The following is a 17,647-nucleotide window of genomic DNA, read 5'->3' on the forward strand; positions in this document are numbered from 1 at the left end:
CTCTAAATCAGATGTTTTTAAGCAAAACTAAAGCCCCATACTCTAGATCTAGCCTCCCAAGATGGTAATACCACATAAAGCTGCAAGCTTTACGTTCATGCATGGTATCTAGGGCTAAGTTTGCCAACCCAAAGCTCAATAGACGGTTTAAGGCATGAAAGTTGGCCAAAGCTTGATAAAGCTTCAATATATTGGCCTAGGGGGCCTCATTTTGTCCAAATCTAAAGTCGTATCTTCAAGGCATGCGCAAACAACAAAATTTCTCAAAGAGAAGATGGAAATGGCCCTAAAATCCCTAGTGAATAGATCTAACAAACAAATGGTCAAGGTGATATCTTTTTACCTCCAAATGGAATAACACTAAAAGAATATCGGATCCAAGAGCTCCTTCTCGTTCCAAGCCTTTTGGTCCTCTAACTCCTTCAAAGAATGCACCAATTCACACACTTTTAGGCTCTCTCTCTTTCTCTCTCTCACAGATGATACCAGCTCGTTTAGGGTTTCTCTTAGGGTGCTAAAGTGATAAGGGGGCAGAATAAAGGGCTTAAGGTTCCTTAAATATGGTGCAAACCCCAAAAATTAGGGTTTTCACACTCATCTCCTACTTGTCGAGTTGGGGTCCTCCAACTCGTCGAGTAGGCCCCATAAATCATGCGGCTATCTCCATCTCTACTCGGCGAGTTGGGGCCTCTAACTCGTTGAGTTGACCTGACAAAATGAATATAATTAAATAAATATTATACCTGGGAGTCGGGATGTTACAATTCTCACCCACTAGAATCAGACTTTGCCCTCGAATTCATCCTCTAGAAACAACTCTGGGTACTGCTCACGCATCTCGGACTCCAATTCCCAAGTCCACAGGGATCCCTTCCGATGCTGCCATTGAACCTAAACCAAGGGCACTTCTTTATTCCTCAAGACCTTCACCTTCTTATCCGAAATCACCACCGCCTTCTCAATGTATTTAAGGCAATCATCAACTTGAATGTCCTTTAAAGGGACTACTTTCGTCTCGTCGGCTACACATTTCCTCAGCTGGGACACATGAAAGGTGTTATGAATCTGGTTCAACTCTGTAGGAAGCTCTAACTGATAAGCTACTTGACACACTCGAGCGATCACTCTGAAAGGACCGATGTATTTTGGGCCCAGCGTGCGCCGCTTCATGAAGCAGATCACCCCTTTCCATGGGGATACCTTAAGGAGGACAAAATATCCAACCTGGAAGTCTAGATCTGAACGTCGTCAGTCTGCATAACTCTTCTGACGACTCTGGGCCGTCAATAACCCCTGTCTGACCTGCTGAATCTACTCTGTCATCTTGGGCACTATCTCAGTGCTCCTCATCACTCTCTGCCCTACCTATCCCCAATAGTTGGGAGTCAGGCACCTGCTTCCATATAAAAGCTGAAAGGTATGCATACCAATATTGGTATGCATACCAATATTGGAGTGATGGTAGTTGTTGTATGAAAAGTCAGCCAAAGGCAAGTATGTGTCCCAACTTCCACCGAAGTACATAACACATGCACATTGCAAGTCTTTGAACGTCTGACTCGTCTGCTCGCTCTGCCTGTTTGTATGTGCGTGGTAAGCGGTAGTGAAATGCAATCGAGTACTTAACCCCTCATGAAATTTCTTGAAGAAACTGGATGTAAAACGCACATTCCGATCTAACACTATCGATATAGGCACCCCGTGTCGTGCCTCCACTTCTCGAACATAGATCTCGGCTAATTTCTCCGCATAAGAGCTATCACTTATAGCAGAAAGTGAGCACTCTTCGTTAGCTGATCTATAATCACCCATATTGCATCGATACCTCGCACAGTCCTCGGTAACTTGGTAATAAAATCCATGGAGAACTTTTCCCTCTTCCACAGGGGAATCTCCAAAGGCTGCAGCTGGCCATGGGGACGTTGGTGCTCTGCCTTGACCTGACGACAGGTCAAGCATATCTCGACTACCCATGCCGCATCTCTCTTCATACAGGGCCACCAATAATCCCTTTTCAAGTCCAAAAACATCTTGGTGGCCCCCGGATAGATTAATAATATCGACCTATGGGCCTCCTCTATCAAAATACGTCAAGCTCCACCCGTATATGGCACCCATATCTGTCTACGGAATGTCATAAGCCCCCGACCATCCGTCTCAAACTCATAAATCTACCTGATCACCCTCTCTCTCTTACGGTTCTTTGGTCTCATGGCCACCACATGGGCCTCTCCGATGATATCTATGACCGAAGTCATCACCGTCATCCTCATACACACATCTTGAATCGGAGCACTCGCTGCCCTACGACTCATGGCATCGGCTACCACATTAGCCTTGCCAGGGTTTTAAAAAATCTCATAGAGATAGATTTTAACTACATCCAACCACCTCCTCTGTCTCATATTCAGGTTGGACTGATCCATAATGTAGTTTGGGCTCTTATGGTCCGTGTATATGGTACATCGGACACCATAAAGATAGTGGCGCAAAATCTTGAGGGCGAACACCAATGCCCCCAACTCCAAATCATGGGTGGGATACCTTGTCTCGTGAGGCATCAGCTTCCTCGATGCATATGCTATCACGTGCCCCCTCTGCATCAACACGACACCCATCCCCGATATAGATGCATCATAGTAGACTATGATGTACTCCACTCCCTCCAGAAGGGCTAACATTGGAGCTTCGCACAATCTCTGGCGAAGAGTCTGGAAAGATGCCTGCTGCTCAGGCCCCCAAGCAAAAGTAACACCCTTCCTGGTCTCAGATAAACCTCCGATAGTAACCCGCCAGACCCAAAAAACACCTAATCTCGGATGGGGATCTTGGCACCTCCTATCGCATAACTGCCTTAATCATGGACGGGTCGACCAAAATCTCATTCTGGTTAACGAGGTGTCCTAAGAATTGGACCTCTCGTAACCAGAAATCACACTTGTAAAATTTGGCATAAAACCTCTCCATCCTTAATACTCCAAGAATCTCTCGAAGATGCTCCTCATGTTGTTCCCTAGACCTCGAGTACACAAAAATGTCATCGATGAACACGATAACCGACCTCTCCAACATGGGCCTACACACCCGGTTCATGAGGTCCATGAACGTTGCCGGTGCATTGGTGAGCCCGGAAGGCATCACCGCAAACTCGTAATGCCCATAACGAGTTCAGAAGGTCGTCTTCTGAATATCCTCCTCGTAGACTCTCATCTGATGATACCCAAATTTCAAATCAATCTTGGAATACCAAGACACTCCCAGAAACTGATCAAACAAATTGTTGATCATTGGTAGTGGATAACGGTTCTTGACCGTCAGCCTTTTCAACTTCAGGTAATCGATGCACATCCGGTGTGAACCATCCTTTTTATTGACAAAAAGGATTGGCGCTCCGCACGGTGACCTATTCGGTCTAATAAAACCCTTCCCCAACAACTCTTGGAGCTGCGAGGACAACTCCTACATTTCTGGTGGCGCAAGGTGATAAGGTGCCTTGGCAATAGGCTCCACACCTGGAATCAGATCGATCCAGAACTCCACCTGCCTCTCAGGAGGCACACCCGACAATTCCTTGGCGAAAACATCAGGGAACTCACATACTACTAGAACATCAGAAATAGGACTCGGCTTCTCAGTGCCAACTCGCATATCAGTCACTTATGCTAAAAACCCCATGCACCCCTGTTGTAGACTCTGCCTCGCCCTGACAGAAGAGCAGAAAGCTGATCCCAATCTATTTCCATCGCCATACATAGTAATTAATCCCCCACTAGGGTCTCATATGGTCACCATCTGACACTCACAGTTAATCACGGCTCCAAACCAGCTCAACTAATCCATGCCCACTATGACACAGACTGTTGGATTAGTGTCTAAGTCCATAACTATTTTGGTATGTAATTGACCCGATTATGAGCATGGTCCTTTTGGGTTGCCTTTACCATAGCAATATGTAGGATGAATTAAGGAGAGAAAGGTTTAATTATGATTTATTAATATATTATGAGAATAATATATTAAAGGAGAAATCATATTGTTTAATTAATATTAGTCAAGAATTAATTAATAATTAATTTTGTGGCTAAAAGAGATTAATTAAACTTAAGAGACTTATTGTGTAATTATATGATAATTACATAGATGGGCTAATGGCATCCATAGAAGTTGGAGTGGATGAATTCTATGGCGAAACCCATTAGAAATCGTCCAAGGCTTCTAAAGAGGGAGTCCATGGGTTGCTTAGGCTTAAGCAGTCAGATTAGGATTTCCTAGTTGTAAACCCTAATATCCAGCATATATAAGGAACCCTTATGGCCCCAAAAACATGGTGAATACTTACTTTAGGGTTTCCAACCAATTTTGCTGCCTCCTCTCTCCTCCCTCTTCATCCAATTTTCTTAGTGGTGTTTGTGACTCCATTAGAGGTGCAACACTTGAGGCACTAAGCTTTCTAAAGCCAATCAAAGAAAGGAATTGATTGTTATTGCTACATAATAATCAAAGGTAAGATCTAAACCCTAATTTCAGTTATAGTTTATTAGATCTAGGGTTTATGGCTTTGGATTATCAATTGCATGTTCATTAGACAAACTAGATCTACAGCTATTAAGGTTTGCATGTACGCCATAGGTTTGATGTATTGATCAAAACCCATCACTGACATCACCCATCACAATCGGCACCGGATCTGTCAGGAACTCAACACCGAAAATCTCTAATACACATCCTCGGAATACATCAGTGGAAAAAACCACATGCTCATCGGCTATAGAAATCCTCAACGGTCGACTCAACGCCTCGCATATAACACTAATATGACGACTAAAGGATAAAGACACAAAAGATCGACTCACTCTGGAGTCGAATAAGACCAATGCATGCATAGAACTTACAAGAAAAGTACCTATATGCAACACAGTATAAGCATAAACAAATCTCAAAATAACTTAAATAAGGAGATATGTACCAGCAACAACATCAGGCACTGCGTGGACCTCCTCCGTAGTCAGCTGTAACGCTCTCCCACAAGCTCTTGGAGCCTCGACCATCCCTGGTCGACCATTTGTAACACATTAAGTAGTAAGAGCAGAAGTATGGGCTGATCCCTGGGTAAGCTGAGGACACTCGACCTTCCGATGACCCATCTGGTTGCAATGAAAGCAAATAGAAAATCCCTTAGGGCAGTCCTTACCCATGTGCTCCTCCTTTCCACATTTGTAGCAAATCCCTGCTCGGCAAGATCCCTCATGGGTCTTGTCGTACTTGCCACAAGTGCGGCCATTCTGGCCTCCTGCTCTCGAATCAGCGGGCTTAGCCCTTTACTTTAATTTGTATGCTTGTCGTGGTTTTGTTAAAGACTTCATCGATGCCTTATAGTACTCTTTAGATTCTTGTTGATCACCGACAATCTTCATTATTCACCATGGGGTAGGTATCTTGAGCTATTGATGGTGTGTCGATGGAACTGCTTTCATGTCACGGATCCAGGGCCTACGTAATATGACATATAGGAAGATAAAGCATCAATGACAGAAAATTGTTGTATAGAATATACCCCTTCGATGTAAATTGGCAGCTTGATTTCTGTAATGGTGTGGTACGTTTCAGTACTGACTCCTATTAGTACTCAAGATCTTTTGATTATTTTGGATTCTATGATATTCATACTGGTTACAACATCTGAAAGTATAATGTTCACTAAGGACCCCTCATCTACCAGGATCCTTCTGACGAAGTGATTAATGACGTATAGAGTAATCACCAATCCATTGAAGATGATCTCCTTGCCGTTTGGTATCTACGTGTTCTTTTAGGGTCTTTCTTCCTTTTCCGACTTGGATACATTGGCGTGTCTTTTAGCTACAAAATAAGAAGTTCCACGGATATCATATCCTTCGGAAATAACGTTGATTACCTTAGCATCCAAGTGAGGGGATACTGGTTTTTCTAGGATCTTCGTAGGATCTTTCTATTTTCCTTTAGATCATTTTTTCTTCTTTCTAGGATCTTGTTAAGATATCCATTGCTCAGGAGATAGCTACTTTCCTTCCTTAGCACAATGCAGTCCTAAGTGTTGTGGCCAAAATCCCGGTGATAAGCACACCAATTGTATTACTCCTTCCAATTGTTTGATTTCTCTCACTACTAGAAAAACAGCCTTTTACGACGCTCATTGCGCGTCGTAAAAGGCTCAGACGACGTGAAAATGCGTGTCAAGGAAGGCCCTGTCATAAAGAGAGACGACGCGCTTTTGCGCGTCGTCTATAGACGACGCGCATTTACGACGCTCATTTACGACGCGCAATTACGACGCGCGTTTACGACACGCAATGCGTATCAAGGAAGGCCCTGTCATAAAGGAAGATGACACGCATTCGCGTGTCGTAACCTTACGACGCGCGGGTTAATGACACGCAATGCGTATCAAGAAAGCCCCTGTCAAGAAAGGCCATGTCATAAATGAAGATGACACACATTTTTGCGTATCGTAAATTTAAATGTTTAAAAAAAATAAATTTATATATTTATTAATTTTCAAATTAAATAATACATTAAAAATCTCATAATACAAAATAAAATACCATAAATAACAAAGATAATTCATTTCAGTAATATCTCAAATACAAATCATTATTCCAATAGTGAGTAAATGTTATAAAAATGTCAAAACAAAAGAAACACTAGACATATCATCATCATGCAAATGAAAAAGAAAAACAGACAACACAAAACCCCATTTACAAGCTGGAGGCTTCTCCTTTGGATGCTTGGAGCTGTAATGATCAACAAGCTACTTCTCATTTGCTAACTGCACCAGAAAAGTCAAAAACCCATTTACAAGAACATAGTTCTAAGAACAAAATCAATAGATGCTCAACTCCTCCTCCTCTTTACCTCTTATTTATACTAAACTAACAAGTAAAATTACTAAAAGACCGCTAGCCCAAGACTTGACCTGTTTGACCTTATTTATTTGACCAGTTGACTTCCCTTTAATTTTCATATCTAACTGATAATTCCTTTGCTAAATTGATAGCCTATAACGGATGAAGACTAAGCTTAGTAACAACAAAGTCAAGGAGGAAAAAAATCATGGGAAAATGCTAACCGGGGAGTCATGTGTGATGCTTGACGTTCGCTATCATCAACATTACAAGTTGTGGCAGCCTGATCCAACGACCTTAATGTGACTCTTCCAGCTTTGGCTTCATTCATACGTTTGACTTGTTATAATACACTCCATGTACTCCAAAATCTTTCTTGTTCCTGTGTAATGGCATTCCTGCAAGTGCTCCAAGATTATTCTTTCCAAGATTTTTTTCCACAATATTTTAAAACCAGTTTTTGTCAAGTTCAACTGATAACTGGATCAAGAAAGAACATCAAAATAAGTTTTTCCAGCAGTATTGCTACTGACAATGAAAATGAGATGGGAAAGAACTGATATAACTATTATTTGTATATGGAGTAGCTTGTAACAGACATGAGGTTGATAGTTGAGTTAATAGTGATTTCTCCTTAAGGGTTTTCCAGCAACTAATCAAATTATCAATGCAGAAGCAGAATCATATGTTGATATTATACAATGTTTTGGGCATTCTTGAACTTCCTTGCTATATGTGTCTAGTGTATATAGTCTAGGTGCTAAATATACATGGGGTTCATTAAGTTGTCTAGTCATCTTGTATTTGCGCTATTTTGAATTTTATATCATATGATAAACATTACCTGAGTGAAGTTTCTCATATCCCTGAATTCTTTTTTTATTGTAGACTATAATCGTGGAAGTCAATGGGGTATGTTGGATAGCTTTTTTCATCAAGTCCAGTAGACATGAGCATCATTGTATCTCAGCCATTATCAATACCTCTTCAAATGGAACCTGTTTCCAATCAAGACTCATCACTTAGTGTAGGCCAACAGAAGCCATTATTACCTTCAAAGAGGAAAGTTACAACATAATCCTTCTCCAATAATCCCTTACCTCTTCATTTATCGATTCCAAACAAACATGTAGTTCAAATAGATGCTCATGTAAATTCAAGTTCACCTCGTGTGTCACCACTCTCTGTGAACAAGAAACAAACGCAAGTACAAACCACACCTAATGGTCAACCGAATAAAAGAATGATGAGAAATTAGTCAATGTCAATTACATTCTTTCTTTCTTTTTATTAGAATACCAGAAAACCATCATTATACATGTTTTATATAACGAGAAAACATTTTATACAAGTACCTATTGGTTGGATTCCTCATAAGCTTTTTTCAAAGGAAGAACTTTGAGGAGTATAGGATGGACCTGATGATTGAAAGATTAAAGATAGTTTGATTGATTATTTGCGAAATCATAATTAGGGGTGTCAAAACTACCCGAACCCGACTAACCCGATCCGACCCAAACCGGAATAAGCTTAAATGGGTCGAGTTTAATAGGGTCAAAAATTCATAGTCGGGTTATTTGGGTTAACCCGATAAACCCGAACTATAATTAGGGTGGGGTTCGGGTTCGTTGTATATCATTTTTTTTCGGGTTCGCGTTGACCCGAATAACCCGAATAATAATACTTAATCTCATCAAGTACTTGAAATGCCATATTAGATCATTAATAAATACGATCCTATTAACTAAATTATTTTTGATCTTTCTAGTGAATCTATATTATACTTATTAATTTATGTTATAACTTTCTCACTGTTGGCTTTTTTTCCTCACTCTTGGCTTTTGACGCATCATGTTTGATACTATTTTTAATTCGTTTGTTAATTTGCAATTGATATATGAGTAATACCACCAAAATGTTTAATTAAATAAGATGTGTACTTACTTTCTTCCTAGAATCACTTGCATGGACTTTCTATTATTCATGCACCCAAAATGTTCAAAATGTTCCGCCATAATGATAAACAAACTGCTTCAAAAGTAAACCTTATGTGAATGATAAATTCAACCAAGTTAGTTAAAAAGAATGTAATGTTTATTTATCTCTAATAGATTATGAAAATAGGAAAATTAGATTACATAATGGATTACCAGTATCAACCCGACTAACCCAAATGACCCGACTCTATCATTCCGAAACCCGATTGACCCGAACCCAACTAACCCGTAGCTTAATATGGTCGGGTTTCGGGTGATTTTTTCAAATTAAAAACCCGACTAACCCTACACAATTAACCCGAAACCCAATCGGGTTGACCCGATTAACATCCCTAATAATAATCTAAAGAATATATATATATATATATATATATATATATATATATATATATATATATATATATATATATATATATATATATATATATATATATATATATATATATATATATATATATATATATATATATAAGACTAGTATGCAGACCTGATATAGTGGGACAACATTCTGGTGGGCCATAATAATCTTTGCAACTGTACCAGCTGCATTGTCCCTTACTGAATAAGTGAACTTACCAAGATTTTGTTTTGTGTAGGATGCTCCATCCTGAAAATGTGAATGTAAGCACTGGATGGCCATAATGTACACAAATAAGATTTAAGCTTTTCTTGTGTAAGATTTAAGTTTTTCTTGACAAAAAAGAAACTGTGGGACAGTAATGCAGAAACATCTAGACAGAAGGATCTTTGTAAGTTCAATAATATATAGACTATCTTAGTTATTTTTTGTGTCGTTAAGTTGATCTTTGTAAGTTCAAATCCTGCATTGTGAAAAAAAATTATAAAATAAAAAAACAAACCTGATTAAGTAATTAAGATTGTCATTTTTTCCAGGCTTCACTTCACAATTCAGTATTCACATTGATCAATTAATTCCAGGCTTCAGGCAAGACTTTAGAATTCAGACTTCATACTTGGAGTTGGAGAATAAGGTAGGAGTGCTAATTGACTGATTGTCTCATCAGCAACAGCCGAATAGCATGACAGCATGCACGTAGCAACGATTAAGGAATTTTTGTTTCAGACTTCAGACGAGTCACGAGGGTAGGGATAAAGGATAATGATGATTGGTTTTTTTATTTGATTCGAACTATTGGAAAGCACAGGAGGGGCCACAACCCAATTTTTAAAGTCTACGCCTAATATGGATAAAAAAGATACAGACAATTTACACTTCTAATAAAAAAAATAAGGGGGGGGGGGACAACCCCTCCTGGCCCTTATATACTTCACCCCTGATTCATAAGCAAAAGAAAATAAATAAAATAACCAAAACCATTTTTAAAAAGAATGGTGAGTGTTATGAAGTACACACTTACATGAGCAGGCATGAGCAGCTGTTAGAGTATCTACAATTAGAAAACAACTGATTTTCAGAGATGGAAGCAACAACCATTCTTGAGGAGAATCATTTGTAACTTACTTTTCAAACCAATCATGGCTTATTGGCTTAAAGTCTGACATTTCCATGGAAATAGATGGAATGTTTCACCATAATCTTCAGGGCCTCTTCCAAATATCTTGAAGGAAATAGGAAATTACAGTTATTGATTAACAAAATAAGATATAAATAATTGAAAAGGATACAACTCTCTGCAAAAATATGAAGTTAAATCTATATATACCAGTTTCCCTAAAACCTAATTTCAGCACTATGCAAAAGGTCTATTAGTGTTTAAACCCCCTTTTGGTTCAAGATTATTGATATTTAAAATCAGAAAAATCCATATTACATATTTTGTTGCAGAAAAGAAATGTCTCATGGCTGATGCGATAGGTTAAGTGGTCTAATGGAGCTTAAAATTTGGTTTAGACATTTTAACAAACACATAATGTGCACATTCCTGTTGATCAGAATACATTGACTTTCAATTCTCACAGAACCTAAAAAATTTGAGAAATAAATATAGGAAAGGAAACCAAATGACATTTTCTAACAAAAACTAATCAACCAAAGGTTGATTTAAGAGCATTGTCTGTGAAATAATTATAATCTTTGTTTGGTAGTAGCAGAGATCGGTCGTCAAATGGACAGGTTAGATTAATTCGAATCACTCATGCCCTTTTGCGCTATAAAGAAAGAGTACATACGTGGTTTGTCTCCGATTCAGAGTAGGAGATGATTTCTCTTGATTCCAGTAACCTTCATCAATTGTTGCTGACTTTTGATTTTGGGGTGCTATTTCTGATTTGCATAGTTGAAGGATATAAGAACAAATGCGATGAACTCAAACTCTATGGTTTCACACATACATACTTCCAACTCACCCAAACACTCTCACACACACACACATACATATACACATACATGCATTATCACAACATACATACATACCATAGAAGGATGAGAGAGATTTATTTATGAAGCGAGGGTGTTACAGAGAGGGGGGGTGAGAAAGAAGGTCGATCCATCGGTTGGAGATCTAAGGAGAGTGTGAGCGGGGTACTTTAAAATTTTGGGGGATTTCCCCCCTTTAGCTATTAATGAAGGACAACATAAAACCATGTTTCTGGTGGTGGCGGCTGCTAGGTTTTACAGAGAGAAGGAGGGGAGAAAATGAAGGTCATCGGCAGGTGGAGAGGAAAGAATGAGCGGGTCTTCCAAAATTTTGGGGGATCTAATAGGCGGGGGTTAATTTTTGTCGACATCATTTCCCGCCTAAAAGGCGTGTTTCATTAAAAAAAATATAAAGCGACACTCTTACACGACACACATTTTATGAAAGGCGCCCTCCTCATTTTTTTTCTTTTCTTTTCTGACATTAATTTTAGGGCTCGCATAAATGCGTGTCTTCTATCCTTAGGATTTTTGAAAACTGACATTTATTTTTGGGGCGCCCACAAATGCGTGTCCTCTATCGGTGTGTGTCATTGTTTGCGCGTCATTAATGGTCTGTTTTCTAGTAGTGTCTCATTTTCTTGGCTATCTTGCTTTGTCGCCATGATCCTGCATAGAGAATATCAAACCTGAAACATCCACAGAAAACCAATAATTACTAATTCTTGGAAATTCGCCTATCTCTCCTTCATTTTCAAAGGCATTAACCCTATGATGATCAAGTTTGCAATATGGTTTTAAATCATAGGATATTTGGGTTGAGGATGCAGCCTTCTTGTTTTGGTCATCGTAGGTATTCGGTGTGTTGGCTCTCTTTTTAATTTCTTTAACTTCTTCCAAGCTAATGAATCTCAATGATATGCTTCTTAATTCATCTATTTGTTTTCATAAAGTCATCACAAGGTCTTCGTAGAATGGAGAATCAGTGTTTAGGCCCATTTTAAAGGCTTCCATGGCAGTGGCCATGCCGATGTTCGGTATATTCAATGCTTCCCTTACAAACCAGCTTACAAAGTCCCTAAGGGATTCTTTAGGATCTTCTACCACTCAATAGAGATCACCAATGATCCTTTCAAATATCCTTCTACGAGAAAACTTGTTATTCAAAAGATTAACTAAGTGAGCAAAAGAGGCAGTAGAGTAGGAGGAACATTATGAAGCCATTTCAAGGATAATCTTGTAAGAGTCAAGCTGAAACTCTTGCATAAATAGGCTTCCTTTCAGTGTGATGAAATGGGAATGATTTACATTCTTTCTATATACTATGATATATGTTCCTTAGTATCTGCATGGTTCCATCATAAGGCTTCATGCTGGGAGTTTGGAAGCGCTTTGGAACTTTAGTCTCGGATATCGAGGGCATAATCTTGAGATCCTATGACTGCTGGAGGACTCCTCTAGTATTAGTTGGCCCACCCCTGGTACGCTTGAGATCATTTGTCTTACTTGATGGAGTTCTTTAGCTATAACTGGACTTATTCCTACATCAAGATTCATAGAGTTATTATTAAAAGTATTACTTTCATAGAAGTTAATGGTATTTTTGTTATTGGGGGTATTGAAAATTTCTCAAGATCATGGATCATAGGATTTCGGCTGATTGTGCCTCTGGTTGGGGTACAATGGATGTTGGAGCTGTAGTTTCCAGATGTTTCCTTGGGGATCATATTATATCGAAATTCAAGATCTTGGGTTGCAATATTGAGGGTGTTGCCTCTTGGGTTTTATGAAAAGTTTCCCTTATCTTTTCCACCTCCTTGATCAGCGTTTTGTTGACTTCCTATTGCTGAGCTACCTATTGCGTTAACATCTTCATCATGGAGAAGAGTTCCTTGTTAGAGATCGAAGCAGGATGATCATGAGATCCTAAGGGTCCTATTGCTAAGCTACCTACTATGATAACACTTCTTCGATGCACTGAAATATTTTCTTTGACCATGGGTTCCATTCGAGGGTGGTGGATGAATTTATGAAGAAATAAGCAGAATAGAAGAAGAAGATAAGGTTGGTTGTGTAGACATGATTTTCGAGAATGAAGAACACTATGGCACCACGGTGGGCACAAAATTGTTTTGGTCAAAAATAAATCGAATGAGAATAAACCAAGTTGTATGAGAGGCTGTGGTGTTGTAGTTATTACGAGACTTAGATTGAAATCAAAATGGAAATAGTGGTTTACAAGGAAATCGCTTGATCCTTGATAGGATCTCCAACATAAAACTTTCGGAGGTGATAATGATCACAATCCATGTTTTATTTTATTGCTTAGAATGAAAGTTACTTGAATGATGATTGATATTGCCATATTTATACTTATTTTTAGGAAATATTTAAGTACATTTGTATTAAAAAGTTGCTAATTTGTTTAGAATAATGGTACTTATGAGCTTAAATGTTATTTACAGCCAAAAAGAAGACATTTTGAAGAAAAGGGGACTGAAAGCGTTAAAGAAAGAAACTTTGGGAATTAAAAGAGTAGAAGTGAAGAAAATCTGGAAAAAGATTATTCACGACGTGAGACTTAAAGGATTCACGACGTGAATCGTTGGTTCTAGAAGATATGTACGCGGGTGAAGGAATCCTTGACGGGCACGGTTATCTACAACTCACGACGTGAATTTCATACTATTCACGACGTGAATTTATGGATATCAGCAACTATATAAATCCTTGACCATTACGAATAGAGGCACCTTTGGGCAGAAGGAAGGAATTCCAGAAGATGATTTGGAGCAAAAGAAAGGTTCTGGAAGAAGGTTTTCAACATCAAAACGAATAAAGGTCTATATTTTAGTTAAATAAAAATATGTCTTTCATTATTTTTAGCTGTGTTGGTTTAGTTGCTATGATGAGCAGCTGAATCTAGCTACTCTTGTTTAGCTAGATGAAGCTTTAAACTTATGAATAGTTCAATGTTTATGGATTAATTTTAGTTGGTAAAAATTGCTTGTGTTTGATTTGTATAACCTAGCATGCTATTATTTGTTTATCTAATTGCTTGATTGCATGTTCTGTGTAGCTTAGTGACCATTAACTGCATGAACCTATTTACATAATGATTTAGTGAACATTGAATTGTTAGAGCTAGGATTGACCAATCTTAGTTAGTAATTAGAATAAACAAAGCTTAGCTGTGCTAGAGAACATGTATTGTGATCATAATTGCGTTTATATTACAAATCTTACATAGTATATTTACATTCATAATTAGTTATGTGTTTAATTGTGTGTGAGCATACATGATTTGACATGAATTAGTTAATTATTGGTAAGTTAGAACTAAATTACTAATACAACTAAAAACCCACTTAATAATCCGTAATCATTAGCTAGCTATAAGGGAGAAGTGGATTCAAACTAAACAAGAGTGTGTTTTTATTTATTGAATTTGAATTTAAGTTCATTTGATCTTGTTAAATCAGGTAAAACCCCTTTTAAACTTGTTAATAAATTAGGTTAATTTGATAGTAAGTAAATTAATTAGAACATCGTTCCCTGTGATCGACACCCTACTTACCCAAGCTATACTGTAATCTGACTAGGTATACTGCCTATAAGTGCATAGTTAGTTAAGTTTGTTAGGTTATAAATATTAAAATTAGTGAGTACTTTTGTGCACATCAAGTTTTTGGCGTTGTTGCTGGGGAACGGCTTAGATTATTAGTTTATTTAGTTGCATTAGATTAATCGACCCCTTTTTTGTGGAATAAAATCTGCAAAAAGGTTAATTGGTTATTTATTTTTGCTAGCTTAGCTTAGTTTATTTATTTATTTATTTATTTTTTGTTTCTGTCACAGAGTTCACGACGTAAGTTTTAATAAACTCACGACGTGAAAGCTGAGATTTCAGTTTTTTAGTTTTTCTCATTTTAGTCCAGTTTTACGTTTTTAGTTTAACAAGTTGCAGGAGTTCATGACCAGAGGCTCAAACATACCCTTGGTGCCACCACTTGAAGATCCCGAGTCTGCAATTCACAAGAAAAAGACGCCCTTGCAAGAATTGAAGTCAGCTTTTTCAAGGAAGTTGGGAAAGAAGACAGGAGAGACAAGTTCATCCGCGAGGCACAAGAGCAATATTGAGCACTTGGATCAAACACCCGTCCAAACCGAGTCCGAATACGATACCGAGCCGGAATTTGAAGAACACACGAGCGAACCCGAGAATGAGCCAAGGAACAAGATGGCAGCAATTGAAGAAATGTCCATGGGAGCTTACAAGAAGCGGATCCAAGAAGATGTGGGTCCCGGTTTATTCCAACCCGCAATACCTGCCACTGCCACATTCGAGCTGAAGGGACACATATTGACTGCACTGAAGGACATCCAATTTTTCGGGAAAGATCATGAGGATGCTTTTAAGCATCTAGATGAAGTTAATGACATTGCGGACCACTTCAATGTCCCAAATGTCAACAGAAACAGTCTTGCTTAGGATGTTTCCCATCACTTTCAAAGGAGCTGCTAAGGAGTGGTTAAAAGCACTCCCACCGGGTACAATCACCACTTGGGCTCAAATGCATGAGAAATTCCTGGACCAGTTTTGCCCGCCATCTAAGATAGCCAAAATCAAGAAGGCAATAGCCAACTTTGAGCAACAGCCGGGGGAGTCATTATACGAAGCATGGGAGCGGTACAAGGGCTTGCTTAGAAATTGCCCTCAGCATGATCTGAATGTGCAGCAAAAGATGTCAATCTTTTATGATGGGGTCAACGTGATGACAAGACAACTCCTTGATTCTCAAGGAACTTTGACAAAGAAAAATCCAAGGGAGGTCAAGGAGCTAATTGAAGAATTTGCGAAGCATTCTCGCGAATACCACAACCCTAGGCAAGATGGAATCAAAGGCGGAGGAGGGGCCCAAACTGAAGAAATAGCAGCTGTCATGGCCATGCTAAATAATATGGATCGAAGGATAACACAAATGGACCAGTCGATACATGCCATAAGAGTGGGTTGCGAGAGATGCAGTGGTCCACACTTGACCAAGGACTGCAATGTGGATGAGTTTGGGAACAGAAAAGCTCAAGTGTGCTACCCTAGTGGGGATAAATTTGATGAGGACTAGAGGAAACCAAAGAAAGAGTGGCTGCCATATGAAGAGTATAAGAAGCAAAAAGAAGAGAAGTATAGGCATACAGGACGAGGCCTTTATCAAAAGGAGCAACCACCAGCCGAGAAGAAACCCGATCTAGAGACCATTTTGATGAAGTTTATGGAAGCTTCGGAAAAGAGACACGATGCCACTGATTCTACTATTATGGAACAACAAATTTTGATAAAGAATCAGGAAGCCTCCATCCTTAACCTTGAAGTACAATTTGGTCAACTAGCCACTCTAGTTCATGAAAAACTGTCCCCGAAGAATCCCGAAGTAAAGACCCAATCTCACGTAATGGCCATCGATATTGAAGAAGAAGCAATCTCTGAATTCCTGGAGGCATTGGAAGAGGAACCACAGTAGCCCGATCCAAAACCCAAGAAGTCAAAGTTCGAAAGTGTAAAAATTGCTGAACCAGCTTCGCCACGACTTGGCACATGTCTGATCAAAAATCCTTTGAGCCCGTTAAAGCTTATCAGCCACCTTTGCCATTTCCCACCCGAGCTGCACTTAGTCTACTGGAGAAGGAGCATTTAGAGTTTGTAAAGCATGTGAAGGGGATCCCGATTAATACTCCCTTTGTCGAGTCCTTATCCAAAACTCCCGAGAACCAGAAATTATTGCAAGATTTGATAGACACTCGAAGACAACTAAAGAAGCAGTCAAAGGTGGTTCTAAGTGAACAAACCTCAAAAGCCATGTTGGGAGAGACACCAGAAAAGATGGGGGATCCTGGACGCCTCACTCTTCCGTGTGAGTTTGGGAATAAAATGAAGGTTAATGCTTTAGACGATTCTGGGGCTAGCATTAATTTGATGCCTTTTTCATTTTATCAAAAATTGGAGATTCAGAAGATAAAGGCTACAAAAATGAAGATTCACATGGCAAATCGTTCGGTGACACAACCCTGGGGCATCGTGGAGGATATTTTGGTGAAGATTGGAATTTTTTTCCAATAGACTTTGTAGTTTTGGATATGAAGGAAGATCCCGATGTTCCAATAATCCTTGGTCGTCCATTGCTTAACACTGTTGGAGCTCTTATTGACATCCGTGAGTCTAAGCTCACTTTGAGGGTTGGAGATGAACAATAAGTCTTTAGAATACAAGATGAATTTGAAGAGGATAAAGAAGAGGTGTTCATAATTAATGAAGAGAATGAACTAGAAGAACTGGAAAAGCTTATGGAAGAAGAGATCAAGGCAGTTTATCAAGTCAAAAGATCAAAACCGAGGGCATGTGTTCCATTTTTGGTTGAAGTCGTAGCTTA

General features: G+C 39.0%; 2 long non-coding RNA genes and 1 other non-coding gene across 3 annotated transcripts; all 3 read right to left on the reverse strand.

Annotated features, from left to right (window-relative positions):
* Nucleotides 1-6,318: 6,318 nt before the first annotated feature.
* On the reverse strand, nt 6,319-9,185 carry LOC111910121 (uncharacterized). The gene is made up of 4 exons (XR_008224109.1): nt 7,985-9,185; nt 7,729-7,882; nt 7,109-7,282; nt 6,319-6,808 (listed from the first exon to the last, which is right to left on the reverse strand). It is a non-coding gene; the product is annotated as an uncharacterized LOC111910121 (long non-coding RNA).
* Nucleotides 9,186-9,369: 184 nt separating this feature from the next.
* On the reverse strand, nt 9,370-11,509 carry LOC122198120 (uncharacterized). The gene is made up of 3 exons (XR_006191986.2): nt 11,033-11,509; nt 10,365-10,461; nt 9,370-10,290 (listed from the first exon to the last, which is right to left on the reverse strand). It is a non-coding gene; the product is annotated as an uncharacterized LOC122198120 (long non-coding RNA).
* A 4,332-nt stretch (nt 11,510-15,841) lies between these two features.
* LOC111910419 (small nucleolar RNA R71) lies at nt 15,842-15,948 on the reverse strand. Its single transcript, XR_002856529.1, has one exon. It is a non-coding gene; the product is annotated as a small nucleolar RNA R71 (small nucleolar RNA).
* Between the last annotated feature and the right edge of the window lie 1,699 nt (nt 15,949-17,647).

The sequence above is a fragment of the Lactuca sativa genome, chromosome 5 (genome assembly GCF_002870075.4).
Source record: "Lactuca sativa cultivar Salinas chromosome 5, Lsat_Salinas_v11, whole genome shotgun sequence".
Lineage (NCBI taxonomy): Eukaryota > Viridiplantae > Streptophyta > Magnoliopsida > Asterales > Asteraceae > Lactuca > Lactuca sativa.